This window comes from Sciurus vulgaris (assembly GCF_902686455.1).
Source record: "Sciurus vulgaris genome assembly, chromosome: 12".
NCBI classification, from domain to species: domain Eukaryota; kingdom Metazoa; phylum Chordata; class Mammalia; order Rodentia; family Sciuridae; genus Sciurus; species Sciurus vulgaris.
In genome coordinates, this window is record NC_136473.1 from 70860096 (window position 1) to 70880072 (window position 19977).

Below are 19977 nucleotides of genomic sequence, written 5' to 3' on the forward strand. Positions count from 1 at the left end.
AGCCATGGTGGTGATCTTGGAAAAATATCAGTCAGATGGTGTCCATTGCCTCCAAGACATTTAATGGCAAAAAATTTGCAAAAATTCAAACATGTCTCAAGACCTACAGGGCTCCCTGCGACATGACTCCTGCCCACCCCCTGGGTCTCATTTTCCTTATTGTTCCTCACCATTCATGACATATCAGCCACACTAGCTTTTCTTTGGTCCCTCACTATTCCCTTGTCCTGCCCTTGGCATGTTGGCTGCTGCCTTTTCCCAGGATACTCTTGCCCCAGATGTTTGTGGACTAACTTCTTCTTGTCATATGAACACACACAGACACACACACACACACATATGTAGTTTTGATTTTGAGAAGATTTTTCTGAGTCCTAATATAAAATGACAATATGTACATCAAATCTCTTCCCGTCATTTTTAAAAATACACCATAGAGTATCTGATATTTTATTTGGCTCTGTATCCCACTCCCTCACCCCCAGCACACACGTGGAGATATCTCCATGACTATATCTCCTCATCCTACATAGACACAAAATATATGTGGCAAATTCATGGACAACCCCAGAGAAGGGGCTTCCCAAATGCAGAGTACAGAAAATACTCAATCCCTACTTTTTCTTCCCCCTTAGAACCAGGGATTGAACCCAGGACCTGTGCATGCTAGGCAAGTGCTTGCCACTGAGATATACCCCAGCCCTTTCAGGCCTTATCTTTCGTAAGCCTGTACTCTGAAGTTAATGATGCTCTGAAAATTACCTAATAAGTTTTATGAAATCCTTTTATTGTGTGTGTGTGTGTGTGTGAGAGAGAGAGAGAGAGAGAGAGAGAGAGAGAGAGAGAGAGAGAAGACCACATGGATGAAGTCCTTTAAAAATGAACTCTTAAGCCAGGCATGGTGGTGCACGCCTGTAATCCCAGCAGCTTGAGAGGCTGAGGCAGGAGCATCGCAAACTGGAGAAGCCTTGGCAACTTAGCAAGGCCCGCAGCAACTTAGCAAGACTGGGTCTCAAAATAAAAAATAAAATAGACAAGGTATGCGGCTCAGTGGTTAAATGTCTGTGTGTTCAAACCCTGGTGAGACAGAGAGAGAGAGAGAGAGAGAGAGAGAGAGAGAGAGAGAGAGAGAGAGAGAGAGAGAGAGAGAGAGAGAGAGAGAGAGAGACTCTTGAGAATACATACACACACACACACACACACACACACACACTAGGGAATAAACCCAGGGGCATTTAATCACTAAGCCACATTCTTACCCATTTTATCTTTTATTTTGAGACAGAGTCTCATTAAGTTGCTTAGAGACTTGCTAAGTTGCTGAGGCTGGCTTTGAACCTGTGATCCTCCTGCTTCAGCCTCCCAAGTTGCTGGGATTACAGGCTGTGCCTGGCAAGAACATATTTTAACTGTTAAGGTTGTACTTTAATTGTTAAAAATATGTTCTCTGTTAAGGATATATTTTAATTTGATCTTGCAATGTCTTTTGAAGAATTTGCTGTAGGTAAACTAGGCCCCTCTGGAGAAATACCCAGATAAATAAAGTGATCTGCACCCTTGAAGTAGAATGCTTTTAGTAAGATAAAGAGACTTGTCAAAACACAACAAGACAATGGACTTGAACAGTGTCAGTGAGGATGCTCCCACAAGGGCCAGTTAGGGGACACTGGCCATAGGGCTCAGTCTGTTCCAGCATGGTGGCCAAAATTCTTTGCTTATTCATAATAAACCAATAGGGACCAGTCACACTTCAGTTTATTTATATCATTTTGAAAATTAACACTGTATGAAAATGATATGAAATTGATATTTTTTTATCTGAAGGAGAAATTGGCAATTTGATTCATACTTCAAAAACAAACCCAGAGAATGAATGAGCCTTTCTAAAAAAAAAGTCATATGGCATTGCTATAAAAGTAGTATAATGTGAATGAAACTAAAAAGCTTCCCACTCATGAAGTAGTGGTCTGCCCTGATCTTCAGTATCTGAGATGGAGTAGGGGACCCGGTGACTCAGCCTATGCATGTGTACCACCACATACCAGTCTACCCTATGTGCCTGAGGACTCGAGCTCTGGGGATGGATGATTCTGAGCAGAGGAGTGCCAGCATATAGCAGAGCCAGGTATATCTCTCCTTGTATCCTAAATGGTTTGTCAGGCTTCCATGTGAACAATATCTGTAAGAGCCATGGAAGCTCCTGGAGAATAGATCAGATCGTGTGATGAATGAGGTTGAAAATGTCCAGGCAGGAAGAGGAGGCTGAGGAATAGAGACAGAGAGAAACTCTTGCAGACAGAATGGAGGGAGTCATTGCCTCAAAGTCTTGCAAATAAAAGCAAACAAATGAATGGTCCAGAATTGGAGTAGGAATATCGAATGATTTTCATTTTCCTTAGAAGGGGCAATGAAGGTACAATACCTGTCTAATCAGATACTATATACTGGCCTACCTTGGTAACCTTCCTATCTCAATCCTTAACTTAAGCACATCTGCAAAGTCCCTTTTGCCATGTAGGGCAATGACTTTCACAAGTCATTGGGATTAGGACACAAACTTTTCTTTTTAGGAGATGGTGTGAATGGACACCGTGTTCCTGGTATCCATGCGGGGGACAGTTTTCCAACCCTGGCCCACAGCACCCCTTGACCAACATTGTGAAGTCATGACCACCCCGGAGGATCTCTAGTTGCTGACTGCTTAAGCATCAAGCATGTAGAGAAGGCCTCCACCATCTCCACACAACAGGGAGGACAGCGGTCATGACGTGGCCTTCTAGAACACAGCTTTCCATTCTGGTGTCTGTGACTCCACAACAGCCCCAGACTGTGTGGGTTTAGTCTTCTCTCTCCTCTTCCAGAGCCTTGTCTGAAGAAGGCTAGAGAGCCTCTTCCCCTTGCAGGGTGAAGTTCCTCTGGGTCCCTCCCTCCTTGCCTGCCCCTCGGGTCTCTGACCCTTCTCATTTCCATTTGGCCAGTAGTGGTAGAAGTTCACAGGAAGGGGACGCTCTAGGGGGAGGCTTGCTGGTAGCACCCTGTACCTGGTGACTGTGGGCCAGGATTCTGGGCATAATTTTCCTGTGGACTGGGTCTATTCTTTTGCAAACCTAACTTGAATGGTGTCCCTAGTAAAATCACTCTAATGCAAATGGTGTTAAAGAAATGAATATCATGCATTTTCTAAGTAAGGCCCACTCCAGTGAAATGAGTTTCTAAGTCTTTGTCTGAGCCATGTCCCAGATCTTGGAGCCTTTCTTCTTGATAGTTATAACTCAGAGCCAGCCATTACAACATGCTGAAGGCAGCTGGGAATGTGAGGAGCAGAGCCTGGGGCAAGCTTACTACCTGGGGAAATGGCCTTGGCCAACCAGGTAGGTGCGCAGTTATCCAGTGGTATAATAGCAGGCATTAAAGTGTGTATCAAATCCCACCACAGGGTGGTATCTGCCTATGCACCTTGACTTGGGAGGAAGACACCTTAATCTTGCCTGCTTGTCCGGTGAAGGACCCTGCTTAGGACCAGAAGCCAAACCCTCCACCCAGTCCACTGACCAGGGCCCTAAGATTCCACTTTGAGCTTCTCTTCTCTTTCCTGAGCCTGGATCCTTCCTCTCTATCAGCAGATTTAACCACATTCCATTAACTGTCCTTGGACAGATTCCTGGATGAAGACTCAAAAACAGGGCTGGTTCATTCTGGACAAGGCAGAATTCACTGCTGGTCCCTTTTCAACTTCTTGAGGCCACCTGCATTCCTTGGCTTGTGGCCTCTTGCTTAATTGTCCCTCTTGCTTAATTGTCCCAAGCTCTTGCTTCCATTGTCCCATCTCCTGTCCAGCAATCCCCCTGTCTTGCTCTTCCAAGGAACTTGTAAGTATAGTAGGCCTACCTTGATCATCTTGCTACCACAGATCCTTAACTTAATGACATCTGCAGAGTCACTTTCACATGTAGGGCAATGTCTTTCGCAGGTTATTGGGATTAGGACACATTTTTTTTCTTTTTTAAGAAGATGGTATTGTTCTGTCTACATTAGGTGGGAATGGAGGGAAGAGTTTTGAAGTGGGGAAATGAGATGGACAGATAGAAGGGAGAATTCTGAACTTTTTCTGAGGCTGGCGTAAAACGGGCAGGGAGTAGAGACAGGAGTCTCCTGGCAATCAGGAACTTCAACAGAGGATGGTTATAGGAGATTCTTCTCAGTGGGGAGGGACCAGTGGCAGAAGAGCTCTGAGCTACCCAGAGCAGCAGGACCAAGACAGATGGCAGGACCAGCTCTCAGCTGCAGTAGCAGCAGCATCTTTTAGCTAAAGAAATAGTCACAAAGGTAATGACCATCATGCAGAAGTGCCTACCTGCTCCCTTGACTTTCCAGAACCATATAAACCTAGATTTTTGTGTGACCCCATAGAACATAGAACAGAGGAAGGTGTCCCCCAAATGACACAGGCGGAATATCTGGTTGAGCTAACCGGTAGGAACAGAACAAAATTTACCATAATATCAGGAGTTTTAAAAACGATGTGGCGTTGGATTTTTGTATTGTGGTTTAAAAGATCATACTTCTTGAGTGACAAACTTGCTGTGGCCATAGAAGTTGGGTAGGCAGGTAAAGGCAGAGTTTTCTGACAATATGCTCCAAGCAGTGTTTACACGGGAATTAGCAATGAGGAGAAATCTCACTTCCAAATGCTTCTGACTCGGGGTCTACACCTTAACCAAACAACCTGCTAGGTGGTCGGACTCCTTCCATGACAGATATTATCTGAATAACAATAGCCATATTAATAACTATATCCAGCAGGGGGGATAAAAAGGTGGTAGGGTATTCCCAAGAGGAAAATTAATTTCTTTTTATAATCTGCCGTAGTTTATTTCACATATTCATGACCCGCCCAGTATGTTTTTTCTTTATGATGAGCCATAAAAATGACAAAATACATTAGCCAAGTTCTTCGTTTCTGCTAAAATGACCATATTCAAAAATAATAACAGAGACTTGTATCAGCGATGCAAAAGATGCATGAAGTAATTGGGGCTTAATTTGTACACAAACTGTCAAGGCAGTTTTCCTCACGGCCTGCATCTTCTGAATTCATTAGTCTCTAATTACGGCCAGTGGGGACCAGCAGTTAGAAGGTTAAAGAGGTTCTGACAGGCCTAATCATTGCTCAGGAAGCTGAAAATGTATGCAAAGTCTCGGCAGATGGGGTGAGAGCGGCTTCTGCCAAGTGATAACTGTTATTCCTTTGCACCTCCAAAGCTGTCATACTAATAGGCACATTTTAAATTTATTAATGCTCTAGTTACAATGCATACACAGTCTCTAATGGTATGTCATTCTGAGTATATAAACTGAGCAATTAACACATATTACCTGGTAATGGTAAAATTATTTGTTGCCTGTTTGATTTTTGGGGGGGAATATCTCATTCTGGTAAGAATTGTCCCAGGATAAGCTTCCCTTTGTTAAAATAGCATCAGGGCTACATTGTTGATGGGTTTCTTTCTGCACTCTGATACCGCAAGCCCATCCAAAATCACACATTCCGTCTCCTCTTCGCCAATTTCTGACCTCTCGTGTCAGAATCTGGTAGTTAAAAACAATTCGGGAGAGCTGCTTGGCTGGACTTTTGGGAAGAGACAGAACTCCAAGCTTTGATGACAGAACCCTTTAAAGTAAGAAAAAAAACCCAGGATCCTGCTTCACATCTGTGACTTTATACCAATTCATAAAAGTAGAGGAATGTGCGTACTCTCCAATTTCCAATTCGACTGTCGTCGATGTCATGTCCTCCAGTGGCTTCCCTGACTTTAACCCTGATCACTTTAAAGCCAACTCATCACCAATAAGAAGTACCTATTTTTTTTTTTAAACAAATGAGGTCTCTTGTCTTTTCTGTGACTGCAGCTATGACATGGGAAGGGCCTTTAATTAAATGCAGCACTTAGTGCCACAATTGTTTACATGTAGGAGGCTACAGAAATGGAGACAGCTGGAATGGATAGTCCCTAAATTGTAGGCTTCGTCAGGACTACAAGATTCATAAGCAGTCCTAATAGCATGATAAGGTGTTAATCTCAGCAACAGAGCAATTATCTGTCCAGTGACTGACCGCCACTCTGCACCCACTAGCCCGTTGCAGCTAATTGATTTACACTGTAATGAAGTAATGTTACAATAACGGTACCAAAAAAAATGTCTTGAAGATTGTATGTTAATTAAAAACTATGATTACGTTTTCCTGCTAGGTGATCTGTTTAAGATTTTTTATACCATACAGCAACAATATCACACTGTTAGGTGACAATTTTTCTTTGCCAGGGAAGAAATAACTCATCTGCTGTAGTTCTACAGGGACTGCAGGAATAGCTCTGGTTGATTAATAAATATGAGCTGTGTGACCTCAGGTAAGTGCCCTCATCTCTCTGAGTTTGTTTTCGTCATCCCCAAAGCAAAGAGTTGGCCTAGACAATCCGTAACCTCTAAAATCACTTTCGGTTCTTAAAGTTCATAATTCTATGAATTCAAATGCCCTACAGTCAGAACCCTATTATTAGGAGCAGGTCAATTCTTTTATCTTCCACTGGACATTTAATGTGCTTTCCAATTATTCTGTTTATTTTTTAACTTGTTTTTCTATATGCGTACACTGAAATTTTCTGGCCCCTTGCTATATTTTTTGCTTTCTGAGATCGACATTCATTTCCAAAGATTTTTAAAAAATAACTGTTTTCTGCATCACTTTAATGGGAAATCCAGCGAAGAGAGTCTAGATGTGCCCTGCAGTGGTGTCAGCTCACTTGGTGTGATGTGGCACTGTGGGAGAAGGGGCACCCTTGGGCTCTATGAACTGTGAGCATGCAGGGCTGCCCCATGCAGTCCCCTCTGCAGGTAAGTGTGAACCCCCCTCGGTGTCCCTGCTCAGAAGACCTGGGCCTCTGGGCTTCATTTTCCTGCATATATTCTGAAAATCCTGGGGTGAATGCTCTCCAGAATCTGCATCATCCACTGCATTTGATGACATCCATTCTGGGAAAAAGGAATTTTCTTGAAATTAGAGCCTGAGAAGCCGAACAGTGTATAGAGGAACCAGCAGGTGGAGAAAGAAGAGGTCTGAAAACCATTCATGAGAGAAAAGTCTCACCATTTTGGAAATGTCAGGTCATGGTGTGGGGTACAATTTACAGTTAAATAAAAAGAAAAATTATTAGTTATGATTATTATTAGAAAAAATATTAGTTATGATTAATAGGCATAGTTAAAATGACCTCGGACTGTCTCATCTACTTGAGAGTCTTAGGAGCCACATTTTTTAGGCGCATCATCTGACTTGCTTAACCTCACCTAGAAAGGGCACTGTAGCTCCCTCAGTGAAGTAGTGTGGCTGGGAATGACCACTGGCCCTCCAGGGAACATTTACATCATGTCAAGTCCATCCATTTAGTAAAGATGTTTCCCAAAGAATGGACCACTGCTTCAGAAATCCTGGAAGGCTGTTCAAAAGTGAGCATGGGAGGCGGCATTTCTTAAAAAGAAAGCTCCTCAGGTGATCTGTAGGTGAAGTTGGAAAACCACAGTTCTGGAAACCAGGCTGTTCTGTTGTTCCCTCCATGAACAGTGCTGTTCATTTTCTACTCTGAAGCTGACTTGCAGGCTTCTATGGGGAAGAAGGCCTAGTGTGGAGGTTCTTCCCATGACTTCCCAGACTTCCAGAGGAAGGTTCCAGCCATCAGTTACAGGTCAAGGTTGTTACATTTGAGCCCAGTTGTGCTCAGAGAACCCATCCTTCCAGCATACACTGGTTTCCATTATTGGGGCCTTGTTGCTATGAGTCACTTTTGCCATGGCCTTAGTTGTCAAGCTCTACAGACTCTGACGTGAAGGTTCAATAAAATGCGAGAAGGGCTGGGGATATAGCTCAGTTGGTAGAGTGCTTGCCTCATGTGCACAAAGCCCTGGGTTCAATACTCCTAACTCTCTGCATTCGCATGTATACTGTTTTACCACATGTACCCAATGACATATGTGCACAAGTCCCCTGGTCCTTGCAGTTCCCTGGAAGTATGACAGCCTCAGATTTCCTCAAGCCCACTGTTAATATCAGAAGAGAAGGAAATGAAATAACTCCACAGAATGGAAATCTGTTAGTAGAGTTTCCAGACTCAGTGTTGGAGAATGGTAACTAGAAGCACTATAATATACTGTAGTGAGACAACGTGAGTCCAAGGCTTTTGTATTCAAATTCTGGCTCTTCCCCGTGTCCATGGAGCCATGGACAAGATACGTATCTTCTATGCCTCAGTTTCCATGTTAGAGATAAAAAATAGTAATTCTTCCCTCTTAGGATTGTCCTAAGGATTAAATGATTTATTAAATAGAAAGTTCTTAGGACAGGACTCAACAAAGCAATTACTCATTAAATGTTAATCATGATTAATTTTGGATCATCTATAGGTGGGCTCTATGGGGGTTTAACCTATGCAGTGGCCAAGGACTTCAACTTTAGATAGGTCCCTGTACTTGCCTTAATGTTCTGCTTCTATTGGCTTGACAGTCTTTGTAATTTTTGAACAAGAACCCCACATATTCATTTTGCTCTGGACCTACAAGTTACACGGCTGGTTCTGTCTACAAGATGGTTGTGGCTAAAATCCAGTCTATATAGTGTTGAAACTAAAATTACCTACCTTAATGTTCTCTGAGAAAGGCTGGACATTCCCTAAAGAAAGTAGGACTAAGATAAATATTCTATGCATATTTGCACGAAGGCAGAGATGACTCATCTTTAGTGGTACATTAGTGACAACACTGCACATTTCCACTTGTGCTTTGAAGACTTAGCATTATCTGGACTTCTGTAGTTGATCAACATTGAAAGGGGTAGAAGTGAAATCTTTGAAAATTATAGTATGATTCCAGTTTCTTGTATTAGTTTCTAGATTATTTTAGTCATAGAGTCATTTTTTTCCTACAGACAAAGACTATATTATTAGTTTTCTGAATTCTCCAAAGTGTCCACCATAGCTCTTGGCAACTAGTCATTACTTAGTAAGTAATTTTAAAGATGACCAATAAGATGATCATGTCATTCATCTCATGAGTGATAGTGAACATATCCTGGGTAAAGATGAAATTAATATATGCTAAGCTCCTTCTATTAATATTTTGGTTGTTTTTAGTTCATGTGTTTTGATACAAATTAAAGCCCATGAACTGATACAATTAAAGGTTATATGAAGAACTTTACTGCTTTATCATGGAAATTTCTACAATGATTCCATGATGAGTGAAGGATTTTTTTTCCTCAATAATATTCCAATTTTAGGTTCTCATTAAATTTTAGGATATTAGAACTGCACAACACCTCAGAAATCATTTTCTCAGTGCCTGACTTTGCATTTGAGGAGATATCCCTACAAAGGTTGTGGTTTCTGAAAGTCACTCAGTTTGTTGATGCTTGGCAAGTGCTTCACCAGTACCTTAGGTTGGGGGCCAGGAGATGATCATGCAGTGGGGCAGAGCCTGTGGTGCAGATGAATCTCTTCAACTTGGGCAATCCATTGATAATGAACTGAGCACCACTGGCTGATATTGACTATCTCCTAGGACAGCTATAAGGACCTCTGAGTCCCAACTCAGCTTCCTTTTAGCATCAGGTTCTCAATGGAGCAGAGACTTGATATTTCTTAAGCAAATATTTTCTCTCTTCCTGCTCCTTACTCCCTCCTGGTTTTTATCATGCTTTTCTCTAGAAAACCTGCACTGCAAGTATGTCTTCAAATCCTTCTGTATCCACATTTAGACGAGCAGTTTTGCATGTTGTATTTTAGTATTAACCCTCTCTGTTTCTGGAGTTACAGAAGGTGGGTCCCATCCAGCTGTGAAGAGGGGACCCTGGGTGTATTCCTGAAAGCAAAGAGTGAGTCCAATGGAAAGGGTGTGGGCTGAATGCAAAGCACTTTAATTGGAGTCTGGCTTCCCCAGATGCCCTGTAACTCCTTTCAAACTTGGTGCCATTTATCTTCCCACCTTCTCTCCTACTTGGAGATACAGTCTTCCCTCTCCCTGACTTCTTTTTCTCTGGCTTGGCACTGCAAGGGATGGGATGGAGGCTTGCAAGGAGCAGTGCCCAGTGCCTCATCTGCTGTTCCCATGGAAGAAGCAGCAGCATTCAAGCAGCCAGGTTGGCCACTGCCAGGACCATAGGAGGCAGGCGTCAACACAGGAGCCAGGGTTTCTCATTGCTTGGTAGTGAAAATGCTGAATCTTTTTCAGAGGCATTTTCTTTATGTGCTACCTGTCATGTGAGGGGATTGAAGACCAGGGGCATCAGGACTCTTGTTTACCAGTTGAGGATAAATGAATTTTTCCATGGATTTCCATACTTGCAGGTGTGAGGCAAGCCATGCCTATCAACTGAGCTGGGAAAGAGTACCTGCCCTGAGGGATGCAGAGGGCCCTTAGAAGGTTAGTGAGGGACTAGATCCTCTTTGTGTCACAGACCTATACTTTTGCTGGACTCGCATCACCTTAGCAGGCCTCAGGGTCCAAGGTCTTCCTCATTGCAACGTAGAACCACCTTAATGCTCATTCCCTTGTCTTTGTGGGATTCTTCTGAGGCTTGAGGGATCTGGACAGGAGGATCGCAAGTCATTAATAGCACTACATCATGAAGAAGCTCAGCTTTGGGAGAAATTAGGAGAGGTATTCTTATTTTCCCCAAATGATAATATTAAAATAAATAAAATTCCTCATTGAGGGCAGTCTCTTCCAGCTCCTTGCTGTGAGTGAAGAGAGAAATCTCCATTTCTGTCCACCCCTATCACTGGATGTCACATTTCCCTGGCAGTATCATCTGTGCATTTCCTGTTCTTGGGCACTTTTCCTCCTGGAGATGAATCATGAAGAATGTGAGATCCATGTGGCCCCAGTGACAGTGGACACAGGGAGCTAGGAAAGGAGGAAGGAGGGGAGAGGAATCTTTATAGAGTATTAAGGCAACAGAGTAGTTGGCTGGGTTGTTTGGCCATGAGGGATGCAGAGGGCCCTTAGAGAGTAAGTGAGGGAATAGGTCACTTACTCTTAGAGGGTTATAAAAGGAGAGAAAGGGGTTATAAAAATGGACTCAGGAAGATGGAGAAAGAGTGAGGAATAAAACATGGAGGCAGTCTTGAATAATTTTGCATAAAAGGCAGTGGATTACTGAGCAAAGATGTGATTTTTCCACATTTATTGCCACCACTTAGCAGTGGCTGTACAAAAGGCATTACTGTGAAGTTGGACTTTAGATACAAGTTTAATAGTCAGTCTTATCTCTTCAGGGTCTGTTTCCTCCAGGCTTCCCATGGCGGAGGAGCTTGGAGTGGATGTGCCCACTCCCCTCATCCTGAGTGGCTCTCCCAGGCTTCTCTGTCCACTCATTGCTCTTTCATTCCCCAGGCATAGAAGGAGCCCACTGCATGCCCAGAGAGGCACTGTATGGGACACAGAAATGACAAGAGCCACAGAAGGCAGGTGACACAGACAAATGAAGGTCATGAAGAGTAATAGTCTAGGAAGAGAAGATGAAGGTGGGGGCCAGTATCCCAGAGAAAAAGCTAGAGTCAGACTGACCTGTGTGTCGCCTACCTCTTATTCTGAAGTCTCCCCACTGCAGAAACACACTTCTGCTCTTGGATCATGTCAGGAGCTTGTGTCGGAGACAAAGTTTAGGAACTGAATATGTTGTTCCGGAAGAGGTTCATTTGGAGACAGAAATACCCAGGGAGAGGAGTTTTTAGAAGGTGGAATTTTCAGGGTCTGACGATCCACACTATGTAGGTAGCTGCATGAGCTCTCTGGAGTAGTGTGCTCGCTGCCAAATAAGTGTTGCAGGATTGAGATTTCCAAAGGAAGGGCTGAAGCACATCTCCCCTCAAGCAGTGAGGTACACCTGCCCACATCCTATTGGGTTGTGGAAATGCTAAACTTCCTCTCTTAGAGCAAGGTCATTAAGATATCAAAATGAACCCAAGAGTATCTCTGGGTCTTCTTTAATCAGAAATTTGTATTTCTCAGGTCCAGTTGGCCCCACTAAAGGATGAAGGTGGTCTGGGCGAAATGACATATTTCTAGGAGACTTTCTGACAAAACTGGAGCCACCAGTCAAAGGTGATGTGGTCATTTTATCCCTCACTGAGAACTTTTGCCAAATCCTAAGGGCAGGGATGGGATACCCTACCACAGAGAATCTGCAGGTCATCACTTGGTACAATTTGTTTTACCTTCTTCTGACATTTCTTCTTTCCCCCAGGGCAGGTTCAGGGCAAGCTTTCTCTGGGAAGAGGGCAGAGGCCCCTCCACCTAGATTCAGATCTGTTGGAGGCAGCCTGACATCTTGGGATGCACTTGAAATCAGAGTGCCAAGAAAATGAAGAGCAATGAGGAAAATGCTGGGCATGATGGGTTTCCACATTATTTATTGCCTTGTCAGTGCGTCTGCTGTGGATTTTTTGCAGATCACATCGACTTAAAGCCAGTTCTCAAGAAGCTCCTCCTGGCATAACTACAAATTGTCTCCTTTCCCTACCATTAATCAGTGTCTGCTAATTAGTGAATAAACTACTGTTTACCCAAACAGTTTCTAACATCCACACCCAAGGCAGCTGAATGAAGATAAATGAATCAGTCATATTAAAAAATGATTTAAATGTATCAAATCCTATTTATGTTTTTTTAAAATCAATTTTTTAAATAGATTTAATGACTTCAGATGAGAAGTTTCCCAGCTATAGTAATTTCTTTCTTAAGTAACACAAGACTGGGTTGTACATCAGTAATATTTGTGACCACCACAGCAGTAATGGTAGCAATTACTCTAACATCACCAAGCACTCCGTATGCTCTGTGTTCAGAACTTTATTTGCATTATCTCATTTAATTCTCAAAAACACCTTGGCAATAAATATTATCTCCATTGGCATGTAAGGAAACTAATGTTCAAGAAGGTGAAGTCAATTAACTGATATCACACAGTTGGTATTTCATAGGACTCCATCGCCCATCATAAGTTCTGAGTTCAGTGATTCTCAGAGTGTGACCCTTGAACCACTGAAATTGGAAAGATCTGGAGACTTTGTTAAACTGAAGATACCTGGGCCCTACATTAGACCTAGGAAATCAGCATCCCTGAGATGTCTTCCTGAAAGCTGTAAAGGTGTTGGGCATCGGGATGGGGGTATGTGGTTAACCCTGGGGACTACATTGACTTCCTTCCTATGGGGTAGTGCGAAAAACTGGAGGCAGAGATCTGTTTTAGTCCTTGATTGAGCTTCCATGATTTATATAATCAGTCTTGGCCTCCATTTTTTTCATTTGTAAACAGGAGGGTTACTTTTCCTTTCCAGATAATTGTGAGGTTTGAAGGAAATGAGAGAGGAATAAGATTTTAAACACTGAAAGCATGGTACAAATGTAATATTAAGCATGGGTTCACCTGGGCCTGGGGAGCAGCCAGACTTCTATGCATAATGCTGGCACTGTGTATGGATTCAGAGGAGAGGGAGAGATCAGCAAATCCCTTAGGGACTGGGCATCTTAGAAATCTGCTCAGCTTCTAAGAAGGGATCATTTCCCCTACAACTCAAAGGAATTCATTTCTTTAATCCAAGTAGGCATGCTTTCTATCTACTGCTGGCCCTCATTTACCAAGCTGTTTCATGTGGGAAGAAGGTGTGTTTTCTGCCTGAATTTCTCCCCTATGTACGGGTTAGAGACACATGCCTGCTCCTCCTTGGTACCACCCTCTGTGAACATTATTTCTTTAGGTCAGATTAATGAATGTTGTCTATGTGCCCAGATAAGAATTACTGTGGTTTGATAAGTATCCCCAAAAGACCCATGTGTCAAAGGCTTGGTCTCCAGTCTGAGAAGTTGTTGAGAGCTGGTGGAACCTTTAAGAGTTGGGACCTAGTGGAAGAAGTGACATCATTGGGGACTTGCCCTTGAAGGGGATACTGGGACCTGGCCTCCTTCCTCTCTTTTCTTCCTGGCCTCCAAGTGATCTCTCTTTTCCTTCCTCCTCCACCACACGTTCCTCCATGATATGCTGCCACAGGCCCAAAATAATAGGATCAAGTGATCATGGACTGAAACTGTGAGCCAAAATAAACCTTTCCACTTTGTAAGTTGATTATCTCTGATATTTGTTATAGGGATCAAGAGCTGACTAATACAAGTATTATTTAATTTAGTCCTCACAACAGTGCCATTGAGTCTATACTTCAGTTATTCCCATTTTACAGTAAGGGAAGAGGCACACGGAGTTTGATTTGCCTAAGTGTCTACACTCCTGGGAGGGCTGGAAGGGCAAGGTTGTGATTGAGCTTCATGCTGTTCTGAGATGTCTCAAGGAGCATCCGTATTTGAAGTCACTTCTTCCTTTCCCTGGCCCTCTTTAATGTAGCCTAAGTTATTCAATTAGAAAGGCAAATAATTGGCAGTGGAGAATGCCTCTAGCAGTAGTAATTACCTCCAGTACCTTGTTGGAGTAGTCAAGCTACATTTCAGTTTATGCTGTAATACCTTAATTATAATACAAACAGCTGCCCTTCAGCCCTGTGGGCAGCCTTCCCCCACCTTCCCTCTCTGGTCTGGAAATGGTGCTCCCTCATGAGGGTCAGGGAGCTCCAGGAGTGGGAAGGGGCCTTGGGAAGGAGGACAGCTGAAGAGCAATGTGTGTGTGGTGATGGAACTTGAGAGGCTAAACTAGAGGGAGGCACGGTCAAGTCCCTATTTTCAAATGAGGAAGCTGAGGGCAGCCTCGACACCTAGGTACCATTCACACTAGAGACTCAAGGGGCAGAGGCTCAGGAGTTAGCTGTCAGCCTAGAGTCATTCTGTTTGAATGTGGTTTGGCAGGATGTGGCTTCATTTCAGGTTAATAGCTCTCTCTGTTTTCTCCCCTGTGAAGGAGATTAAGGCTTCCCTTCTAGAATCAGATGCTGCACCTTGGATGGGCCCTATTGAGCACCCACTGCATGCTAGGTAGTGTGTTAGGCACAGTCCCAAGTGTTTCCCCATTAAAACTTCACAGCGCTTGGATACTTGGGACATTAATGACCTCATTTGCCTGTTGAAAAAATGTGCCTTTGAAAATTTAATGGGGGATAAGGTTTGAAATGCAAACCACTCTGTTAGAGACTATGATTCAGGTAGTTGATGTATATTAGGTATTTTTGTTCAGAGCAGAGGGAGGCAGAGGAAGGGACGGTCACCAATGGGCGTCTGAGAGGGTCCAGGGGCAGGGTGCTGAAGAGAGGAGGAGGTAATAGAAATAAGAAGAGCAGAAGATTCTGATTGCTAGGTGCACAGATCTGCCTAGAGTCAAACCCTGGTGCCCCACAAGGGGAAACTCTGTGCCATCTGACAACCAGGTTTAGGACCTAGATAAAAGGGATCAAAGTCAGAATGGTGAGATAGGGTCATTTGATGGTCAGGGCTCTCTCTTCAATCATTGTGGACCAGATGGAAACGTGAGCTTCTCAGTGGTCTTCAAAATTGAGTAAGAAAGGCAGTCCTCTGAAGAGTAGGAGTGATTATCAGAACTTCTATTTTTAAAAATTATTTCCTCCATTTAATTTCTGATGTCTACATGTTTTATAATGGAGATATATTTCATAGTAGGATACATACAGTTTATACACAAATATGTATACGCGTGTATATGTAGATATGTATACACGCATACATACATGCTCATGTTCAAGAGTGTTCTACAACTTGGAGTGTATTGTCAAAATTTTGAAATCTACTGGGCTACATGCTGATTTGATTATGTAGATTTATTGTCAAAAAACAACAACCACCATCTCTGAGGGGTAGTGACTCATTTGGATAACTTGGAGTCATAATAACGATTTCTCAAAGAGCATCTGTGAGTTTGCACTCTCATTTTCTGAAGCAGGGCAAAGTGGAGTTCATAACATATAGCCTCTGGAACTGGACTGTCCAGACCAAGATCACTAGGCTGTCCAGACCCAGATCCCTGCTCTGTAATCTGCTAACTGTGTGACATGGGATAAGTTACTTAGCCTTCTGTGTCTCAGCATCTTTGAAGATTAGAACGCACATTCTACAGACTATATCTCTAGTTTAACATTGAAGAGTTATCTGTGAGAATTATATGAGTTAGTCCATTTAAAGTGCTTATAGTAGTGCTTGTTCCTAGTGACCAGTCAGCAAATGCTAATGAGGAAGGATTTTACTGGTAAGGAAAAGGAACTTCAGGGAAGGAAGTAGAAGAGTTGACTTTTCAGCTCAAGTCTGGATAATTCTAAAACCCATGTATTGGGACCCACAATAGAAACATTCTTACCCACAAGGAGGCATATCTGCTTCTGCTTCTAAGAATCTGTGATTCTCACTCACTAGCTACCCTCACTCTATCCATATCCCAACTGAATAGAGAACAGGACATCAGCACATCTCTTGTTTAGCTAGACAATGCCCAGCAATGTGGTGCTCGCTGCCATCAAACCAACAGGTATATGCTTCTGTTATGGTTTGGATGTGAGGTGTCCCCCAAAAGCTCACATGTGAGACAATGCAAGAAGGTTCAGAGGAGAAATGATGGGGTTGTAATAGTCTTAACCCAGTCAGTGAATTAATCCCTGATGGATTAATTGAAGTGGTAGAATGTGGCTGGAGGAAATTGGAATCAGGGCATGACTTTGGGGTATATATTTTGTATCTGGAGAGTGGAGTCTCTCTCTCTCTCTCTCTCTCTCTCTCTCTCTCTCTCTCTCTCTCTCTCTCTGCTTCCTGATGATGCCATATTCTTCCACCATGATGTTCTGCCTCACTTCAAGCCCCAAAGAATGGAAACTGCCTTCTATGGACTAAGACCTCTGAAATTATGAGCCCTCCAATAAACTTTTCCTCCTCTGTAATTGTGCTGGTCAGATCACGTAGTCACAGCAGTGAAACAACTGACTAAAACAGCCTCCATCTTTCCATGGTCCTCCAGCAGACCTCTCAACCCTTCAGGATGTCCTTGCTGCAAGGAGGGATTCTAGAGCCATCTAGAGCTTCAGTGAGGACCAGCAAGAGTATTGCAGAAAGGAAGGTGCTGCCAAGGACTTGAGCAGCAAAGGAAGCCCGTCTGTTGGGCACATGGGGGGAGCTATCTGACTAGATAAGCCCGGACCAAACTTCACACATATCACTGTCTCTTTTCGCTGGCTTTCCTTGACTGTCCTAGGGTATGACACCCACATGTCTTAATTCTGTATAAAATTTGGGAGCAAGGTGTCTTTGATGTAAACCCTGAGTGTTTTTTGAAGTTATAGTGATTCAAGAGCATCTTGGGTCTCTAACCCCAGCCTCCTACTCTGACAGCAGCTGATGGATACATTTTAGGCTCATCCTATTGAGAGCTTAGGATTCAGGGACTCTGAGATCAGTAGAAGTGCTGATCACCACAAGGACAGGAGGAAGTCATCATGATCTGGGGGTTCTTTGCTATAGACTTCCAAGATTCCTCCCTCCCTGCTTCCAGCACCATCTATTGCTCTCAGTCCCATGAACACCATATACAAATTCTTTACTAGACTTTCCATGAAGAACATAGCCATGGGGAGTTTTCTGAGAGATTTTAACATTAGAAGTGGTCAGAAACTAAAGGTAACAGTCAGTAAAATTTCCAGAAAAAAAAAGTGGGGGGGAAACTTACAATGTTTCTAGACACTTGATGCACTTGAAATGCATTAGGATAGAAATTAAAGTCCTTGAGTAGCTTTTTATATTTTTTATTTCATGTTAACCTGACTACAATTTTCTCTTCTTCATTCACTTCCTAGAAATCCTTCTTCAATGAAAAGCCGGAGGATGAAGCCCACGCTTGCTCAGTAGGGGACAGGCTGTGCCCGTTTCATCTTGTGAGTTCTCTCTCGGTGGGCCACAAGACAGGGGCAACCTCTCTCAGGAGACAATTAAAATGGTGCTTTAAGAAATCTTCAGCCAATAAAAAGTTGCTTACAGAGTTCGAAAGCCTGTCTCTGTGTCGGTTTTCTTAACCTCCTAATCTCAACTGTCCAATTACGGGTTTACAATCCCTTGGGGACTGCTGTATTAAATAAATTAAGAAGAATGGTTACATTCAGTGAAGAAATACACAAAGCTAGTCAGAGGAAAGGAGTTACCTATTCCATCTTTCAAAAAATATAGTCCCTAAAGCAAAAAGAAGAGTTCCCTCCAGTTTTGCCCTGTGGGTCACTTTTCATGGGCTAGTTCATATTTATAAGCCAATTTGTCCAGGAATAAATCTCTTTAATGCACTCAACCAACATCTAGAGGTGTGTCCCAAGGGAACCCATCTCCTAAATGAACTGTCTTAAAAAGGGATTTAACAGAAATATTATCAACCCCGGAATTTCCGCCTTCACAAAATGATATCATCAATAGACTGCCCGGGAACATAAAATATACCAAATTTAAGAAATTGCCAAATCGCATCCAGACACCAAAAAAAAAAAAAAAAAATTGGTTTTGGTGTTAAATAGTTAAGGAGATGGCTATGGGAAAGAACAAATTCTTGTTATACAGACCTGAGGTTCAGTAACGGCCCCTCTGACCTGAGATTAACTCAGACAACAGCTGGTTTTGCATCTGCCACAATTTCTTCTCATTTGTTCAGAAAAGAGGGCATGTAATCTTGAAAATATGAGGTTTTCTTCCTTTCTTCCTTCTATTCCCCCTTCCTTTTCTTTCCTCTCTTTTTCTAATTTTTTGAGGGTAAAGAAAGGCATACTGCAAAAGTTAAAGTTTGTAAATGCTATTTTTAAAAGGGGATTGTTTCTTCTAGGGACCTTGTGCTACCTCATCTCAAAAATGGAGGGTAGTATTTTTATAACCTATTTTTATTGGAATGTGATCAACCTGTAATAAGAGCATCTAATTTACACAGTTGTTTGGAGTCTTAAATAACATTAAGTATTAGAATACATGAAATTGCTTCCCACAATGCTCAGCTTTGATTAAATTTAAATATGGCAGAACTGTTAACAACACTTCTTTGTTTAAAAACCCCAATGGTTCTTCATTTCTGACAGAAGGGTCCAAAATCCAAAGCTCAAAAATTTAAGTCTCTTAATAATTCAACCCCAGCCTGCTTTGTAGGCTCAGCTGCTGCTACATTCTTACACACCCCACTTGGCAGATGAAAGTGGATGAGAGGGAACTGTCCTATCTCCAGAATTTCCTTATGCTCTATTTCTGCCCACCAAGGCCCTTCCTATCCTTTGAGGTCAGAATTCAGCTCCTCTATGGAGTTTTTCTGAGCACTCCAGCTGGTTATTAATTTCCTTTTTCAATGACATTAGTCAGATTCCCATCACTGTGACAAAATACCTGAGATAAACAACTTAACAAGTAGAAAAGATTTATTGTGGTTCATAGTTTCAGAGGTTTCAGGCCATGGTCAGTTGGCCTGTTGCTTTGGGCCTGTCTTGAGGCAGAATATTATCATGGGGGTACATGGCAGAGGAAGCTACTCATCTCATCGCATCTGGAAAGCAAACAGAGAGAGAGGAGGGGCCTGGGTCCCAATATCTCTTTCAAGGGCCCGTCCCTATGAAATCACTTCCTCCCATGATGCTCCACCTCTTAAAAGTTCCACCACCTCCCAAAGTGCCAGAGGCTGAGGAACAAGCCTTCAACACAATGGCCTTTAGGAAACATTATTTTGGATCCAAATTATAGCCTATTTTACTATACTGTCTTGATTCTAAATTATTTGCTACATTCTGTTTTGTACTACTTATTGTGACCAACTCCCTTCTGTCAGGCAATTTGGATAAACATTCGTTAAGCAGGTATAATGTATGGGCAGTGAGTTAGACAAGGGGAGCAAAGGTACAAAGATGAATGGCATAGTTTTTTCTCTGGAAAAGCTCGTGACCTGGTGGGAATCCTTGAGGTTGAAGGCCCCACCTTGTT

At 42.7% G+C, this 19977-nt stretch overlaps 1 long non-coding RNA gene across 1 annotated transcript in view; it reads left to right on the forward strand.

The window, feature by feature from the left end:
- The window catches only part of LOC306641864, a 178567-nt gene extending 160555 nt beyond the window's left edge, over positions 1 to 18012 (forward strand). Inside the window, exon 4 of the long non-coding RNA XR_013758323.1 lies at positions 17841 to 18012. This is a non-coding gene — a long non-coding RNA (uncharacterized lncRNA). The remainder of the gene's footprint in view (positions 1 to 17840) is intronic.
- The last annotated feature ends 1965 nt before the right edge of the window (positions 18013 to 19977 follow it).